At 49.2% G+C, this 17,892-nt stretch overlaps 1 protein-coding gene across 2 annotated transcripts in view; it reads left to right on the plus strand.

Annotated features, from left to right (window-relative positions):
- CHAF1A (chromatin assembly factor 1 subunit A) overlaps nucleotides 1-17,892 on the plus strand; it is a 566,913-nt gene that overhangs the window by 223,920 nt on the left and 325,101 nt on the right. The window lies entirely within an intron of this gene.

A 17,892-nucleotide genomic window follows, 5' to 3' on the forward strand; every position in this document is an offset into this window, starting at 1 on the left:
AGGGAAAGAGCTAAAAGAGAGCTTTTCGGAGAATGTTTAAAGATATGAAGGCTGTGGGAGAATCCTTTTGGGCATAGTTGGGTTTTCCATAAGTGGGTAGCAGCACAGTCTAGTATGTGGAAGTGAGAGATTGCTATTATAAACAAGGCAAAACACAGGTTGGATATAAATCTGAGTGTGATAGTATATTGAAGTATTTTAAATATATGAAGGGAGGTGGTTGTGTCACTGGGGAACCAGCTTAGGGATTTGCCATATGGTGCTATAGACAATTAAGTTGGTGAAAACTGATTGTGTTTATACATTTTAATCACATTGCAAATGTAATAATTTAAATTACTTGTGATGTGGAAAAATTACAGTATTTGAAAGGCAGGAATCTCAATATAAAAGAGAACAAACATCGCTTTAAGGTTTGATAAATACAAATGGCTCCAAGTTTAGATTAAAACATTTGCTATAATACACTGTAAAGGATAAAAATAACACTAACAGTAACGAGACACATTGCTTCAAACAACTTGAAACAATGTGTTGCAACAATACAAATAGCAACAGGTTTTTTTTCCCTTTGTGTATTAATTATATTCAGTGTTTTTAATGGTGTGGTTTTTTTTTTTTTTTCTTTTTTTTTTTTTTTCCGGGTACTTACCGGTTGAAAACTGCAGAGGTTTTTTTACGTACAGGTGCAGAGGCTTCATTCCCCTGTATATTAAATAGCACCGTGTTTTCATTTTCTCTCTCTTACGTCACGAGGATGCTGGGGTCCACATTAGTACCATGGGGTATAGATAGGTCCACTAGGAGCCATTGGCACTTTAAGAGTTTAATAGTGTGGGCTGGCTCCTCCCTTTATGCCCCTCCTACCAGACTCTGTTTAGAAAATGTGCCCGGAGGAGCCGCTCACAGCTAGGGGAGCTCTACAGTTTTTTATTTTACAGGGAGGCTGCTGGCAACAGCCTCCCTGCAGCGAGGGACTAAGGGGGTGAGCAGTGTCCTCCCTGCGGGGTCTGAGCCACTGTCTCCGCTGACTGGACACTGAGCACCAGAGGGGTCGGATTGCTCCCCGCCACAGGGGATCGCTCGCCCCAGCAGCATGCCGCCAACCCCTTACAGAGCTGAAGAAGTGGCAAGTGAGACACCGACCCCCCTAGCAAGCGGGGGGCCAGTGTGAAGATGGCGACAGCGGGGAGGGAACGCAGTATTAACTGCGCTCCTGGGAAGGCTCAGTGGTACTTGGTGCGGCGCTGCGAGTGGCGCCCTGGGCCAGCGCTTACCCCCTACACTGGTCCAGAAGCCTGTCGGGGTCCTCAGATCTCAGCCAGCACTAATTCCTCAGGCCAGTGTAATCCATGAAGAGCGGGAAGACCGCGCCATTAAGGGGGAGCAGCTTCTCAGAGCGGACCCAGCAGCGTTTAAGTGCCATTTTCCTGCCTGGACAGCGCTGAGAAGAACAGGTCCCGCTACAGCAGAGGTTCTCAAACTCGGTCCTCGGGAGCCCACACAGTGCATGTTTTGCAGGTCTCCTCACAGAATCGCAAGTGAAATAATTGGCTCCACCTGTGGACCTTTTAAAATGTGTCAGTGAGTAATTAATACACCTGTGCACCTGCTGGGTTACCTGCAAAACATGCACTGTGTGGGCTCCCGAGGACCGAGTTTGAGAACCTCTGCGCTACAGCAACTCCTTTTATCTGTACACGGTACCAGGGGGTTGTAGAAGGGGTGGGGGGGGGGGGGGGGGGGAAGGCTGTAATACGACTGTGTATCCTATTAAGGTGCACAGTCACCGCTGACAAGGGGTCTCCCTTTGGTAAAAGCGCTGTGTGTGGGTTGGCTCCAATCTCTGTGTCTCTCTTGCCATTCTTGGGGGGGAAACTGTCTGCCCTCACCTGTGTGTGTAGAGTGTTTGGTGGTCTCCTTTAGCTATGTCCAAGGACACTGTCATATGCTGCGGAGGATTTATCCTCCCAGGATGATCCCATTCCATGTAATCAGGATAGCACTGGTTTAGTACAGATACCAGCAAGGGAACCTGAGTGGTTTTACTCTATCAAATCTTGGATTTCTCAGATTTCTTACAGGGTTGCAAGCAATGAATCTGCAACCCAGATTCTATGGCAGTATGGCCGGTTTCTGGTACCTTGGGACGCTCTGCTACATATCCCCATAAGCGTGCGCTTGTGCATGTCACACAAGACTACACGGATACAGATTCTGACACCACAGACTGTGATGGGGATGTGTTGCGGGGGGTCCGCATCTCTTGCAAAGGGGGTGCAATTGTTGATAGAGGCTATCAGAGATGTGTTGAATGTTAATGATACCACACCTGAGCAGGTTGAGGAGGCTTTTTTTTCACTGAAAATTAAAAAAGCCTCGCTAACCTTCCCTGCGTCAAAGGAATTGAATGCTATTTTTAGAGAGCATGGGAAAACCCTGAGACATTCCAGGTCCCTGAAAGGGTACTGGTGGCGTTTCCTTTCCCTGAGGAGGATAGGAAAAAATGGGAAAACCCGCCGATTGTTGACGCATCTGTGTCCAGACTCTCAAGGTGGTTTTGCCTGTTCCAGGATCTACCGCTTTAAAGGAGCCGGCTGATAGAAAAATTGATAACACACTTAAATCAATGTACACTGCTTCAGGGGCCATATTACGTCCCACCATTGCTAGTGCATGGATTGCAAAGGCAATAGTAAAGTGGTCGGCTACCTTACTTGAGGGTTTGGATACGATGGATAGGGATGATATTGCATTATATTTCTCTAATGTCCTAAGTGGATGCTGGGACTCCGTAAGGACCATGGGGATTAGCGGCTCCGCAGGAGACTGGGCACAACTAAAGAAAGCTTTAGGACTACCTGGTGTGCACTGGCTCCTCCCACTAAGACCCTCCTCCGACCTCAGTTAGATTTCTGTGCCCGGCTGAGCTGGATGCACACTAGGGGCTCTCCTGAGCACCTAGAAAGAAAGTATATTTAGGTTTTTATTTTCAGTGAGATCTGCTGGCAACAGACTCACTGCAGCGAGGGACTAAGGGGAGAAGAAGCGAATCTACCTAACAGGTGGTAGTTTGGGCTTCTTGGGCTACTGGACACCATTAGCTCCAGAGGGATCGACCGCAGGACCCGACCTTGTTGTTCGTTCCCGGAGCCGTGCCGCCGTCCCCCTTACAGAGCCAGAAGCACGAAGAAGGTCCGGAAAATCGGCGGCAGAAGACTTCGGTCTTCACCAAGGTAGCGCACAGCACTGCAGCTGTGCGCCATTGCTCCTCATGTACACCTCACACTTCGGTCACTGATGGGTGCAGGGCGCTGGGGGGGGGGGGCGCCTTGAGGGCAATAAATAACACCTTGGCTGGCAAAATATACATTATATATAGTCCCAGAGGCTATATAGATGTAAAATTACCCCTGCCAGTATCACAGAAAAAGCGGGAGAAAGTCAGCCGAAAAGGGGGCGGGGCTTCTCCCTCAGCACACTGGCGCCATTTTCTCTTCACAGTGCAGCTGGAAGACAGCTCCCCAGGCTCTCCCCTGCAGTTTTCAGGCTCAAAAAGAGAGGGGGGGCACTAAATTTAGGCGCAATATATGTATACAAGCAGCTATTTGGGGAAAAATCACTCGGTTATAGTGTTAATCCCTGCATTATATAGCGCTCTGGTGTGTGCTGGCATACTCTCTCTCGGTCTCCCCAAAGGACTTTGTGGGGTCCTGTCCTCAGTCAGAGCATTCCCTGTGTGTGTGCGGTGTGTCGGTACGGCTGTGTCGACATGTTGGATGAGGAAGGTTACGTGGAGGCGGAGCAGAGGCCGATAAATGGGATGTCGCCCCCTGTGGGGCCGACACCAGAGTGGATGGATAGGTGGAAGGTATTAACTGACAGTGTCAACTCCTTACATAAAAGGCTGGATGACGTAACAGCTGTGGGACAGCCGGCTTCTCAGCCCGCGTCTGCCCAGGCGTCTCAAAGGCCATCAGGGGCTCAAAACAACGCCTGTTACCTCTGATGGCAGACACAGATGTCAACACGGAGTCTGACTCCAGTGTCGACGAGGTTGAGACATATACACAATCCACTAGGAACATCCGTTACATGATCTCGGCAATGAAAAATGTGTTAAGCATTTTCTGACAACCCAAGTACCACATAAAAGGGGTTTTATTTTTGGGGAGAAAAAACTGCCACTGTTTTGTTCCCCCATCAGATGAATGAATGAAGTGTGTAAAGAAGCGTGGTTTCCCCCGATAAGAAACTGGTTATTTCTACAAAGTTACTGATGGCGTACCCTTTCCCGCCAAAGGATAGGTCACGTTGGGAGATATCCCTTAGGGTGGATAAGGCGCTCACACGTTTGTCAAAAGGTGGCACTGCCGTCTTAGGATACGGCCACCTTGAAGGAGCCTGCTGATAAAAAGCAGGAGGCGATCCTGAAGTCTGTATTTACACACTCAGGTTATATACTGAAACCTGCAATTGCCTCAGCTTAAATAGTGCTGCTGCAGCGTGGTCTGACACCCTGTCAGATAATATTAATACGCTAAGACAGGGATAATAATATTTGCTAACATTGAGCATATTTAAGACGTTGTCTTATATATAAAGGATGCACAGAGGGATATTTGCCGGCTGGCATCCAGAATTAATGCAATGTCCATTCTGCCATGAGGGTAGTAGAAACCCGGCAGTGGACAGGTGATGCTGCATTTAAAAGGCACATGGAGATTCTGCCTTATAAGGGTGAGGAATTGTTTGGGGATGGTCTCTGGGACCTCGTATCCACAGCAACAGCTGGGAAGAAATTTTTTTACCTCCGGTTTCCTCACAAAAGCCTAAAGAAAGCACCGTATTTTCAGGTACAGTCCTTTCGGCTTCAGAAAAGTAAGCGGGTCAAAGGCGCTTCCTTTCTGCACAGAGACAAGGGAAGAAGGAAAAAGCTGCACCAGTCAGCCAGTTCCAGGATCAAATATCTTCCCCCGCTTCCTCTGAGTCCACCGCATGACGCTGGGGCTCCACAGGTGGAGACAGGTGCGGTGGGGGCGCGTCTCGGGAACTGCAGGGATCAGTGGGCTTGTCCACAGGTGGATCCCTAGGTTCTGCAAATAGTATCACAGGGATACAGGCTGGAGTTCGAGACGACTCCCCCTCGCCGTTGCCTCACATCAGCCTTGCCTGCTGCCCTCGGAGAAAGGTAGTACTGGCGGCAATTCACAAGCTGTACTTCCAGCAGGTGAAATCAAGGTACCCCTCTTTCAACAAGGCCGGGGTTACTATTCCAAAATGTTGTGGTACCGAAACCAGATGGTTCGGTGAAACCCATTCTAAAATTGAAATCCTTGAACACTTATATACGAAGGTTCAAGTTCAAAATGGAATCGCTCAGGGCGATTATTGCAAGCCTGGAAAATTTCAGGGTATCACTGGACATCAAGGATACTTACCTGCATGTCCCTATTTACCCTCGTCACCAGGTGTACCTCAAAATTGTGGTACAGGATTGTCATTACCAATTCCAGACGTTGCCGTTGGTCTGTCCCTGGCACCGAGGGTATTTATTTACCAAGGTAATGGCCGAAGTACTTATCCCGTACTTGGACGATCTCCTTATAAAGGCGAGGTCCAGGGAACAGTTGTTCGTCGGAGTAGCACTATCTCGGGAAGTGCTACAACAGCACGGCTGGATTCTGAATATTCCAAAGTCACAGCTGGTTCCTACGACGCGTCTACTGTTCCTGGGTATGGTTCTGGACACAGAACAGGATAAAAAGGGTTTCTCCCGGAGGAGAAGTCCAAGGAGTTGGCGTCTCTAGACGGAGACCTCCTAATACAAATACAGGTATCGGTGCATCTATGCACGCGAGCCTTGGGAAAGATGGTAGCTTCTTACGAAGAATTTCCATTCGCCAAGTCCCATGCAAGGATCTTCCAGTGGGATCTGTTGGACAAGTGGTCCGGGTCGCATTCTCAGATGCATCGGCGGATAACCCTGTCTCCAAGGGCCAGGGTGTCGCTGTGGTGGTGACTGCACATCTTCTAGGGGGCCGCAAATTCGGCATACAGGACTGGGTCCTGGTGACCACGGATGCCAGCCTTCAAGGCTGGGGGGCAGTCACACAGGGAAGAAACTTCCAAGGCCTATGGAAAAGTCAGGAGACTTCCCTACACATAAATGTTCTGGAACTTTGGGCCATTTACAATGCCCTAAGTCAGGCTAGACCCCTGCTTCAACACCGGCCGGTGCTGATCCAGTCAGACAACATCACGGCGGTCGCTCATGTAAACCGACAGGGCGGCACAAGAAGCAGGATGGCGATGGCAGAAGCCACAAGGATTCTCCGATGGGCGGAAAATCATGTGTTAACACTGTCAGCAGTGTTCATTCCCGGAGTGGACAACTGAGAACTTTCTCAGCAACCTCCACCCGAGAGAGTGGGGACTTCATCCAGAAGTCTTCCAAATGATTGTACACCGTGGGGAAAGGCCACAGGTGGACAGGATGGTGTCCTGCCTCAACAAAAAGCTACAAAGATATTGCGCCAGGTCAAGGGACCCTCAGGCGATAGCTGTAGACGCTCTGGTAACACTGTGGGTGTACCAGTCGGTGTATGTGTTCCCTTCTCTGCCTCTCATACCCAGGGTAATGAGAATAATAAGAAGGAGAGGAGTAAGAACTATACTCATTGTTCCGGGTGGCCAAGAAGAGCTTGGTACCCAGAACTCCAAGAAATGATCTCAGAGGACCCATGGCCTCTGCCGCTCAGACAGGACCTGCTGCAGCAGGGGGCCTGTCTGTTCCAAGACGTACCGCGGCTGCGTTTGACGGCATGGCGGTTGAACGCCGCATCCTGAAGGAAAAGGGTATTCCGGAGGAAGTTATCCCTACGCTATTTAAAGCTAGGAAAGAAGTGAACGCAAACCATTATCGCCGCATATGGCGGAAATATTTTGCGTGCTGTGAGGCCAGTAAGGCCCCAAAGGAGGAATTTCAGCTAGGTCGTTTTCTGCACTTCCTACAAGTCAGAGGTGACTATGGGCCTAAAATTGGGTTCCATTAAGGTCCAGATTTCGGCTCTATCGATTTTCTTCCAAAATAGAACTGGCTTCACTGCCTGAAGTTCAGACTTTTGTTGGGGGAGTGTTGCATAGTCAACCCCCCGTTTGTGCCTCCAGTGGCACCGTGGGATCTCAACTTAGTGTTGGATTTCCTGAAGTCGCATTGAGTTGAGCCACTTAAATCCGTGGAGCTACAATACCTCACGTGGAAAGTGGTCATGCTGTGGGCCGTGGCGTCGGCCAGGCGTGTATCAGAATTGGCGGCTTTGTTATACAAATGCCCTTATCTGTATTCTATATGGATAAGGCGGAATTGAGGACTCGTTCCCAATTCCTTCCTAAGGTGGTATCAGTTTTTCATGTGAACCAACCTATTGTGGTGCCTGCGGCTACTTGGGACTTGGAGGATTCCAAGTTTTCTGGACGTAGTCAGGGCCCTGAAAAGTATATGTTTCCAGGACGGCTGGAGTCAGGAAAACTGACTCGCTATTTATCCTGTATGCACCCAACAAGCTGGGTGCTCCTGCTTCTAAGCAGACTATTGCTCGCTGGATCTGTAGCACGATTCAACTTGCACATTCTGCGGCTGGAATGCCGCACCCTAAATCTGTGAAAGCCCATTCCACGAGGAAAGTGGGCTCTTCTTGGGCGGCTGCCCGAGGGGTCTCGGCTTTACAAATTTGCCGAGCTGTTACTTGGTCGGGTTAAAACACTTTTGCAAGAGTCTACAAGTTTGATACCCTGGCTGAGGAGGACCTAGAGTTTGCTCATTCGGTGCTGCAGAGTCATCCGCACTCTCCCGCCCGTTTGGGAGCTTTGGTATAATCCCCATGGTCCTTACGGAGTCCCAGCATCCACTTAGGACGTAAGAGAAAATAAGATTATACTCACCGGTAAATCTATTTCTCGTAGTCCGTAGTGGATGCTGGGCGCCCATCCCAAGTGCGGATTGTCTGCAATACTTGTATATAGTTATTGCTTAACTAAAGGGTTATTGTTGAGCCATCTGTTGAGAGGCTCAGTTGTTATCATACTGTTAACTGGGTATAGTATCACGAGTTATACGGTGTGATTGGTGTGGCTGGTATGAGTCTTACCCGGGATTCAAAATCCTTCCTTATTGTGTCAGCTCTTCCGGGCACAGTATCCTAACTGAGGTCTGGAGGAGGGTCTTAGTGGGAGGAGCCAGTGCACACCAGGTAGTCCTAAAGCTTTCTTTAGTTGTGCCCAGTCTCCTGCGGAGCCACTAATCCCCATGGTCCTTACGGAGTCCCAGCATCCACTACGGACTACGAGAAATAGATTTACCGGTGAGTAAAATCTTATTTTACGCAACATACATGATTTTGCAGGTTTTATGCTAGAATCCATGAAAGACCTGGGTTCCATGGCTGCGGGAATCTCTTCCATGTCTGTTTCAGCTCGTCGGGGACTGTGGCTGCGCCAGTAGTCGGCCGACCCGGAATCCAGAAAGTGTGGAGTCCCTACCCTATTCAGGTCATGCTCTCTTTGGGGAAGCTCTAGACGCGTGGATATCCACGGCTACAGCGGGTAAGTCTGTTTCTTTCCTCAGCAGCACCTGCTCCAAAGAAATCCTTCTCTTAATCTGCAGCACAGCCCTTTCGGCCTAACAAGGCCAGACCGTCCAATACCTTCTTTAGGGGAGGTCGAGTTAAGTCCAAGAAACCTGCCGCTGCAGGTTCCCAGGACCTAAAGCCTGCATCATGTACGCCCAAAGTCCTCCGCATGACGGTGGACCGTGCGGCCTGGAGGTGGGGCCGGTGGGAGCGAGACTGACACTTAAGTCACGTCTGGGTATCGTCCGGCCTGGACCCCTGGGTGATAGATATTGTATCCCAGGGATACAGGCTGGAATTTCAAAGTCTCCCTCCTCATTGTTTTTTTTCAAATCGGGCTTACCAACTCAGTTGGCAGAAAGCACTGTACAACAGGAAGCTGTCCAAAAGCTGGTGGAGGCACAGGTCATTGTGCCAGTTCCTCCCCCTGTGCAGACCACAGGTTACTATTCGAACCTTTTCGTGGTACAGAAACCGGATGGTTTGGTCAGGCTCATTCTGAACCTAAAGTCATTGAACTCCTTTCTAAAGGAGTTCAAGTTCAAAATGGAGTCTCTCAGAGCGGTGATATCAGGTTTGGAAGAGGGGGAATTCCTGGTATCCCTGGATATCAAGGATGCGTACCTCCACATTCCGTTCTGGCTGCCGCATCAGGCTTATCTCCGTTTTGCATTGCTGGATTGTCATTTCCAATTCCAGGCCCTGCCATTCGGCTTCCCCACAGCACCAAGGGTGTTTACCAAGGTGATGGCAGAAATGATGGTTCTCCTCCGCAAACAAGGGGTGAACATCATTCGATATCTGAACGACCTGCTGATACAGGCATTGTCCAAGGAGAAGCTGCTGCAGTCCATTGTTCTCACAACACGCCTCCTCAAGAGTCATGGTTGGATTCTGAACCTTCCAAAGTCACATTTGGAACAAACCCAGAGGTTGTCCTTTCTGGGAATGATCCTGGATACGGAAGTGTAGAAGCTGTTTCTTCCGCAGGAAAAGGCGTTAGTGATACAAGCTGTGGTCCGGGATGTCCTGAAGCCAGCCCGGGTGTCGGTTCATCAATGCATTCGCCTATTGGGAAAGATGGTGGCCTCTTACGAGGCTCTCCAGTATGGGAGGTTCCACGCTCTGACCTTCCAACTGTGTTTCCTGGACAAGTGGTCAGGATCTCATCTCCAAATGCACCGGAGAATTCGTCTGTCGCAGAGGACCAGGATTTCGCTCCTCTGGTGGTTACAATTACCTCACCTTCTGGAGGGCCGCAGGTTCGGGATTTAGGAATGGGTCCTTCTAACCACGGATGTGAGCCTTCGGGGCTGGGGAGCAGTCACTCGAGTAACCTTCCAGGGACGATGGTCAAGAAGCCGGCCTGCCCATCAACATCCTGGAACTAAGAGCCGTCTACAACAGTCTTCTTCAGGCGGCCCCTCTTCTAAGAAATCGGGCCATTCAAGTGCAGTCGGACAATGTAACAACAGTGGCTTACATAAACCGACAAGGCGGAACGAAGAGCAGAGCGGCAATGTCAGAGGTGACAAGAATACTCCTCTGGACAGAAAAACACGCGTTAGCGCTGTCGGCCATCTTCATTCCGGGAGTAGACAACTGGGAAGCAGACTTCCTCCGTGGACACTATCTCCATCCAGGGGAGTGGGGTCTCCATCCGGAGGTGTTCAAGGAAATAACAGACCTTTGGGGATTACCCCAAATAGACATGATGGCCTCTCATCTAAACAAGAAGCTTCAGTGTTGTTATTCCAGGTCGAGGGACCCACAGGCAGTGGACGCCCTAGTGTCTCCGTGCGTGTTCCAGTCAGTGTACGTGTTTCCACCACTTCCACTCATCCCAAGAATCCTAAAGCTCATAAGGAGAACAAGGGTTCAAGCGATCCTTATTGCCCCAGACTGGCCAAGAAGGGCTTGGTACGCAGACCTTCTGAATCTACTGCAAGAAGAACCGAGGCCTCTTCCTTTTCGGGAGGACCTGCTGCAGCAGGGGCCGTTTGCCTATCAAGACTTACCGCGGCTACGTTTGACGGCATGGAAGTTGAGCGCCTGATACTTGCTCGGAAGGGCATTCCGATGAAGGTAATTCCTACCCTCATACAGGCTAGGAAAGGAATAACCTCTAAACATTACCATTGTATTTGGAAAAATGTCTCTTGGTTTCAACTCCGGCGTTTTCTCCTCTTCCTGCAAGCAGGTGTGGATGTGGGCCTGAGGTTAGGTTCTGTGAAGGTCCAGATTTCATCCCTATCCATTTTCTTTTAGAAACAATTGGCTATCCTCCCTGAGGTTCAGACCTTTTTGAAGGGAGTTCTGCACATCCAACCTCCCTTTGTACCGCCTACGGCGCCTTGGGACCTTAACATGGTGTTGCAGTTCCTCCAGTCGGATTGGTTCGAGCCTTTACAGAAGGTTGAGGTCAAATTACATGGAAGCTGGTCACGTTGTTTGCCTTAGCTTCTGCTAGATGCGTCTCCGAATTGGGGGCTTTATCCTTTAAAAGCCCTTACTTGATCTTCCACGAAGATAGAGCTGAGCTCCGGATACGTCAGCAGTTTCTTCCGAAGGTTGTGTCTGCATTTCATATCATCCAACCAATTGTGGTGCCAATGGCTACTGACTCCTCAGGTTCATCAGTGTCATTGGATGTTGTAAGGGCTCTGAAGATATATGTGCAGAGACTTTTCGTCACAGAAAGTCGGACTATGTTTGCCCTATATGATCCCAAGAAAATTGGGTGTCCTGTTTCTAAGCAGACTATCTCTCGCTGGATTAGGTTCACTATCCAGCACGCTTACTCTACGGCAGTACTGCTGTGTCCAAAATCTGTTAAGGCCCACTCTACTCATAAGGTGGGGTTTTCCTGGGCGGCTTCCCGGGGTGTCTCGGCAGTGCAGCTTTGCCGAGCTGTGACTTGGTCTGGGTTGAACACGTTTGCAAAGTTTTACAAGTTCGATACTTCGGCCTCTGATGATCTGAAGTTCAGTCAATCAGTTCTGCAGGAGCCCCCGCGCTCTCCCTCTTGTTCTGGGAGCTTTGGTACATCCCCATGGTACTAATGTGGACCCCAGCATCCTCTAGGACGTAAGAGAAAATAGGATTTTGGTTACCTACCGGTAAATCCTTTTCTTGTAGTCCGTAGAGGCTGCTGGGCGCCCGCCCATCGCTCCGTTTTCCTGCAAACGTTATTTGGTTCAGTACAACTTCGTTTTAGTTGACTACTGCATTGTTACTTGGTAAGTAATGTTTCAGCAGTTGCTGAGTGTTCAAGCTAAGTTAGCTTGACGTGCCTTGTGTGTGAGAGCTGGTTTGAATCTCGGCACTATCTGTGTATAATCCTTCTCTCGATGTCCGTCTCCTCGGGCACAGTTTCTAGACTGAGTCTGGTAGGAGGGGCATAGAGGGAGGAGCCAGCCCACTCACTCAAACTCTTAAATTGCCATTGGCTCCTGGTGGACCAGTCTATTCCCCATGGTACTAATGTGGACCCCAGCATCCGCTACGGACTATGAGTAAAGGATTTACCGGTAGGTAACCAAAATCCCATTTTTTTCTTTTCTGTTAGCAATCTCAATATACATCATGTCAAAAGCATTTGTTTAGGCTTTTTTATGTATTTTCTCTTTCCTCCAGCTGGTGGACACTTCTTACCATGGGGGTTATTGAGGGATAGAATTATGAGCTATTAATGAGCTAACCTATTAGCTGTACACAAGCTCATCCCCTCCAATCCATTTCTCAGTTTTCTTCAGCATTGAGTCTGCTTGGTGTGTGTGTGTATGTGTGTGTATGTATATGTGTGTCTATATATATATATATATATATATATATATATATTAATTAATTAGAGGGGGCACTCACATGGACTTCCTAACCAATAAACGTTGGTTTAAAAGTTTCTGGACTTTTATTCCATAATCAGAGAACACACAGTGTAAATGTTAACTAGTTATCGACGTAATCGCGATTGTCGTGATGTACATTAGAAAAAGTCCCATCACCATAGAAATCCCTGTGCAATATAAAATACAAACACTGGGAAAAGATACAGGATATACAGTGTAGAGAATCAGGCAGAAGTATGGATCCTACAATGGGATACGAAGTATAATAATTTAGCAAACATCATACAAATGACAGCAAACTGCATATAGACAATTTGTTATAATAGTGCAGGAGTCTGAGACAGAAACTTAAAGACTCAAAGTAATAGATATTAAAGAAACACAGTAACTACAGTAATATGAAGAGCTCAACTGCACAACTATATTAAGTAATCGGGTAAAGCATGATAAAGGTGTCGCATCTAAGTAGGGCAGACCACGATCTCCTCCCCACAGTGAGGTGGGGATGTGATCTGTCATGCGATATCTAATACTTGCCAGGGATGCAGTGCTGCCGGCTGGTAGCAAATACCATTGGCCAAACTTAGCCTAATGGCAGCGCGGTCATGTGGTCTTTAAATTTCCTAGTTGTTTTACCCACATGTTAAACAGTTTGGGCAAATAATCTGATACACCACATGCGAATTTTCACAAGTAGATGATACATTTTATCATCCCTGTCTAGATACAAAATTTATCTCCTGTTATCCGGTATATACACGTAGTGCAAGAACATTTAAAATTTCCACATTTCTTCTGTGTGAGGAAGCCCCTCGTAAGTGTTTTCCTCTGCTTGAGATGTCTTAACTAATACATCACAGAGATCTCTTGCCAGTCTATAACAGGGCATCAATTCTGTATCCTTATCGGTTTGTATTAAGTTCTAATTGTTTTTTCTCTGACGTCCTAGTGGATGCTGGGAACTCCGTAAGGACCATGGGGAATAGCGGCTCCGCAGGAGACTGGGCACAACAGTAAAAGCTTTAGGACTACCCGGTGTGCACTGGCTCCTCCCCCTATGACCCTCCTCCAAGCCTCAGTTAGATTTTTGTGCCCGGCCGAGAAGGGTGCATTCTAGAAGGCTCTCCTGAGTTTCTTAGAAAAAGTTTAGTTTTAGGTTTTTTATTTTCAGTGAGACCTGCTGGCAACAGGCTCACTGCAGCGAGGGACTAAGGGGAGAAGAAGCGAACCTGCCTGCTTGCAGCCAGCTTGGGCTTCTTAGGCTACTGGACACCATTAGCTCCAGAGGGACCGAACACAGGCCCTGCCTCGGAGTCCGGTCCCAGAGCCGCGCCGCCGGCCCCCTTACAGAGCCAGAAGCAGGAAGAGGTCCGGAAAAATCGGCGGCAGAAGACATCCGTCTTCAACAAGGTAGCGCACAGCACTGCAGCTGTGCGCCATTGCTCCTCGGGCACACTTCACACTCCGGTCACTGAGGGTGCAGGGCGCTAGGGGGGGGCGCCCTGAGCAGCAATGTAAACACCTTGGCTGGCGAAAATACACCACATATAACCCCCGGGGCTATATGGATGTATTTTAACCCCTGCCAGAATACAGCAAAAAGCGGGAGAAAAGGCCGCCGAGAAGGGGGCGGAGCCTATCTCCTCAGCACACGGGCGCCATTTTCCATCACAGCTCCGCTGGAAGGACGTCTCCCTGACTCTCCCCTGCAGTCCTGCACTACAGAAAAGGGTAAAAAAGAGAGGGGGGGCACTAATTTGGCGCAGTTTTGATAATAACAGCAGCTATAAAGGGAAAAGCACTTATATAGTGGTATTCCTGTGTATATATAGCGCTCTGGTGTGTGCTGGCATACTCTCCCTCTGTCTCCCCAAAGGGCTAGTGGGGTCCTGTCCTCTATTAGAGCATTCCCTGTGTGTGTGCTGTGTGTCGGTACGTTTGTGTCGACATGTATGAGGAGGAAACTGATGTGGAGGCGGAGCAATTGCCTGTAATGGTGATGTCACCCCCTAGGGGGTCGACACCTGAGTGGATGGGCTTATGGAAGGACTTACGTGACAGTGTCAGCTCTTTACAAAAGACAGTTGCTGACATGAGACAGCCGGCTACTCAGCTTGGGCCTGTCGGGGCGTCTCAAAGGCCATCAGGGGCTCTAAAGCGCCCGTTACCTCAGATGGCAGATACAGATGCCGACACGGATACTGACTCCAGTGTCGACGGTGAAGAGACGAATGTGACTTCCAGTAGGGCCACACGTTACATGATTGAGGCAATGAAAGATGTTTTACACATTTCTGAGATTACAAGTACCACTAAAAAGGGTATTCTGTTTGGTGAGAAAAAACTACCCGTAGTTTTTCCTGAATCTGATGAATTAAATGAAGTGTGTGATGAAGCGTGGGTTTCCCCTGATAAAAAACTGATAATTCCTAAAAAGTTATTGGCATCATACCCTTTCCCGCCAAAGGATAGGGCACGTTGGGAAACACCCCCTAGGGTGGATAAAGCGCTCACACGCTTGTCAAAACAGGTGGCACTACCGTCTCCTGATGCGGCCGCCCTTAAGGAACCTGCTGACAGAAAGCAGGAGAATATCCTAAAATGTATATACACACATACTGGTGTTATACTGCGACCAGCAATCGCCTCAGCCTGGATGTGCAGTGCTGGGGTGGCTTAGTCGGATTCCCTGACTGAAAATATTGATACCTTGGATAGGGACAGTATATTACTGACTATATTGCATTTAAAAGATGCATTTTTATATATGCGTGATGCACAGAGGGATATTTGCCGACTGGCATCAAGAGTAAGTGCGCTGTCCATTTCTGCCAGAAGAGGGTTATGGACGAGGCAGTGGTCAGGTGATGCGGATTCCAAAAGGCATATGGAAGTATTGCCTTATTAAGGGGAGGAGTTATTTGGGGTAGGTCTATCAGACCTGGTGGCCACGGCAACGGCTGGGAAATCCACATTTTTACCCCAGGTAGCCTCTCAACATAAGAAGACGCCGTATTATCAGGCGCAGTCCTTTCGGCCCCATAAGGGCAAGCGGGCAAAAGGCTCCTCTTTTCTGCCCCGTGGCAGAGGAAGAGGAAAAAGGCTGCAGCAGACAGCCAGTTCCCAGGAACAGAAGCCCTCTCCCGCTTCTGCCAAGTCCTCAGCATGACGCTGGGGCTTTACAAGCGGACTCAGGCACGGTGGGGGCCCGTCTCAAAAATGTCAGAGCGCAGTGGGCTCACTCACAAGTGGACCCCTGGATCCTTCAGGTGGTATCTCAGGGGTACAAATTGGAATTCGAGACGTCTCCCCCTCGCCGTTTCCTAAAGTCTGCTTTACAGACGTCTCCCTCCGACAGGGAGGCGGTATTGGAAGCCATTCACAAGCTGTATTCTCAGCAGGTGATAATCAAGGTACCCCTCCTGCAACAGGAAAAGGGGTATTATTCCACGCTGTTGGTATACCGAAGCCGGACGGCTCGGTGAGACATATTTTAAATCTAAAATCTTTGAACACTTACATACAGAGGTTCAAATTCAAGATGGAGTCACTCAGAGCAGTGATCGCGAACCTGGAAGAAGGGGATTATATGGTGTCTCTGGTCATGTCCAAATTTACCCTTCTCATCAAGGGTACCTCAGGTTTGTGTTACAGAACTGCCACTATCAGTTTCAGACGCTGCCGTTTGGATTGTCCACGGCACCCCGGGTCTTTACCAAAGTAATGGCCAAAATGATGATACTCCTCCGAAGGAAAGGAGTTTTAAATTATCCCTTACTTGGACGATCTCCTGATAAGGGCGAGATCCAGGGAACAGTTGGTAGTCGGGTTAGCACTATCGCAAGTAGTGCTGCGGCAGCATGGTTGGATTCTCAATATCCCAATATCGCAGCTGATCCAGACGACTCGTCTTCTATTCCTAGAGATGATCCTGGTAGGTGTTTCTCCCGGAGGAGAAGGCCGGGGAGTTATCCGAGCTAGTCAGAAACCTCCTAAAATCAGGCCAAGTCTCAGTGCATCAATGCACAAGGGTCCTGGGAAAAATGGTGGCTTCCTACGAAGCAATCCCATTTGGCAGATTCCACGCAAGAACATTCCAGTGGGACCTGCGGGACAAATGGTCCGGATCGCATCTTCAGATGCATCAGCGGATAACCCTGTCCCCAAGGACAAGGGTGTCTCTACTGTGGTGATTGCAGAGTGCTCATCTTCTAGAGGGCCGCAGATTCGGCATTCAGGACTGGGTCCTGGTGACCACGGATGCCAGCCTGCGAGGCTGGGGAGCAGTCACACAGGGAAGAAATTTCCAGGGCTTGGGGTCAAGCCTGGAGACATCACTTCACATAAATATTCTGGAGTTAAGGACCATTTACAATGCTCTAAGCCAAACAAGACCTCTGCTTCAAGGTCAGCCGGTGCTGATCCGCTCGGACAACATCACGGCAGTCGCCCACGTAAACAGACAGGGCGGCACAAGAAGCAGGAGGGCAATGGCAGAAGCTGCAAGGATTCTTCGCTGGGCGGAAAATCATGTCAAAGCACTGTCAGCAGTGTTCATTCCGGGAGTGGACACGGCCTCCACCGGGGAGAGTGGGGACTTCATCCAGAAGTCTTCCACATGATTGGGAACCGTTGGGAAAAACCAATGGTGGACATGATGGCGTCCCGCCTCAACAAAAAACTGGACAGGTATTATGCCAGGTCAAGGGACCCTCAGGCAATAGCTGTGGACGCTCTGGTAACACCGTGGGTGTACCAGTCGGTGTATGTGTTCCCTCCTCTGCCTCTCATACCCAAGGTACTGAGAATTATAAGACGGAGAGGAGTAAGAACTATACTCGTGGCTCCGGATTGGCCAAGAAGGACTTGGTACCCGGAACTTCAAGAGATGCGCACAGAGGACCCTTGGCCTCAGCCTCTAAGAAGGGACCTGCTCCAGCAAGGACCCTGTCTGTTTCAAGACTTACCGCGGCTGCGTTTGACGGCATGGCGGTTGAACGCCGGATCCTAAAGGAAAAAGGCATTCCTGAGGAAGTCATCCCTACCCTGATCAAAGCCAGGAAGGATGTGACCGCAAAACATTATCACCGCATTTGGCGAAAATATGTTGCGTGGTGTGAGGCCAGGACTGCCCCAACGGAGGAATTTCAACTGGGTCGATTCCTGCATTTCCTGCAAACAGGAGTGTCTATGGGCCTCAAATTGGGGTCCATTAAGGTTCAAATTTCGGCCCTGTAGATTTTCTTCCAGAAAGAACTGGCTTCAGTTCCTGAAGTCCAGACGTTATCAAGGGAGTGCTGCATATACAGCCTCCTTTTGTGCCTCCAGTGGCACCTTGGGATCTCAATGTAGTTTTGGGGTTCCTCAAATCACATTGGTTTGAACCACTTAAATCTGTGGATTTAAAATATCTC

Source organism: Pseudophryne corroboree, chromosome 1, assembly GCF_028390025.1.
Source record: "Pseudophryne corroboree isolate aPseCor3 chromosome 1, aPseCor3.hap2, whole genome shotgun sequence".
NCBI classification, from domain to species: Eukaryota; Metazoa; Chordata; class Amphibia; order Anura; family Myobatrachidae; genus Pseudophryne; species Pseudophryne corroboree.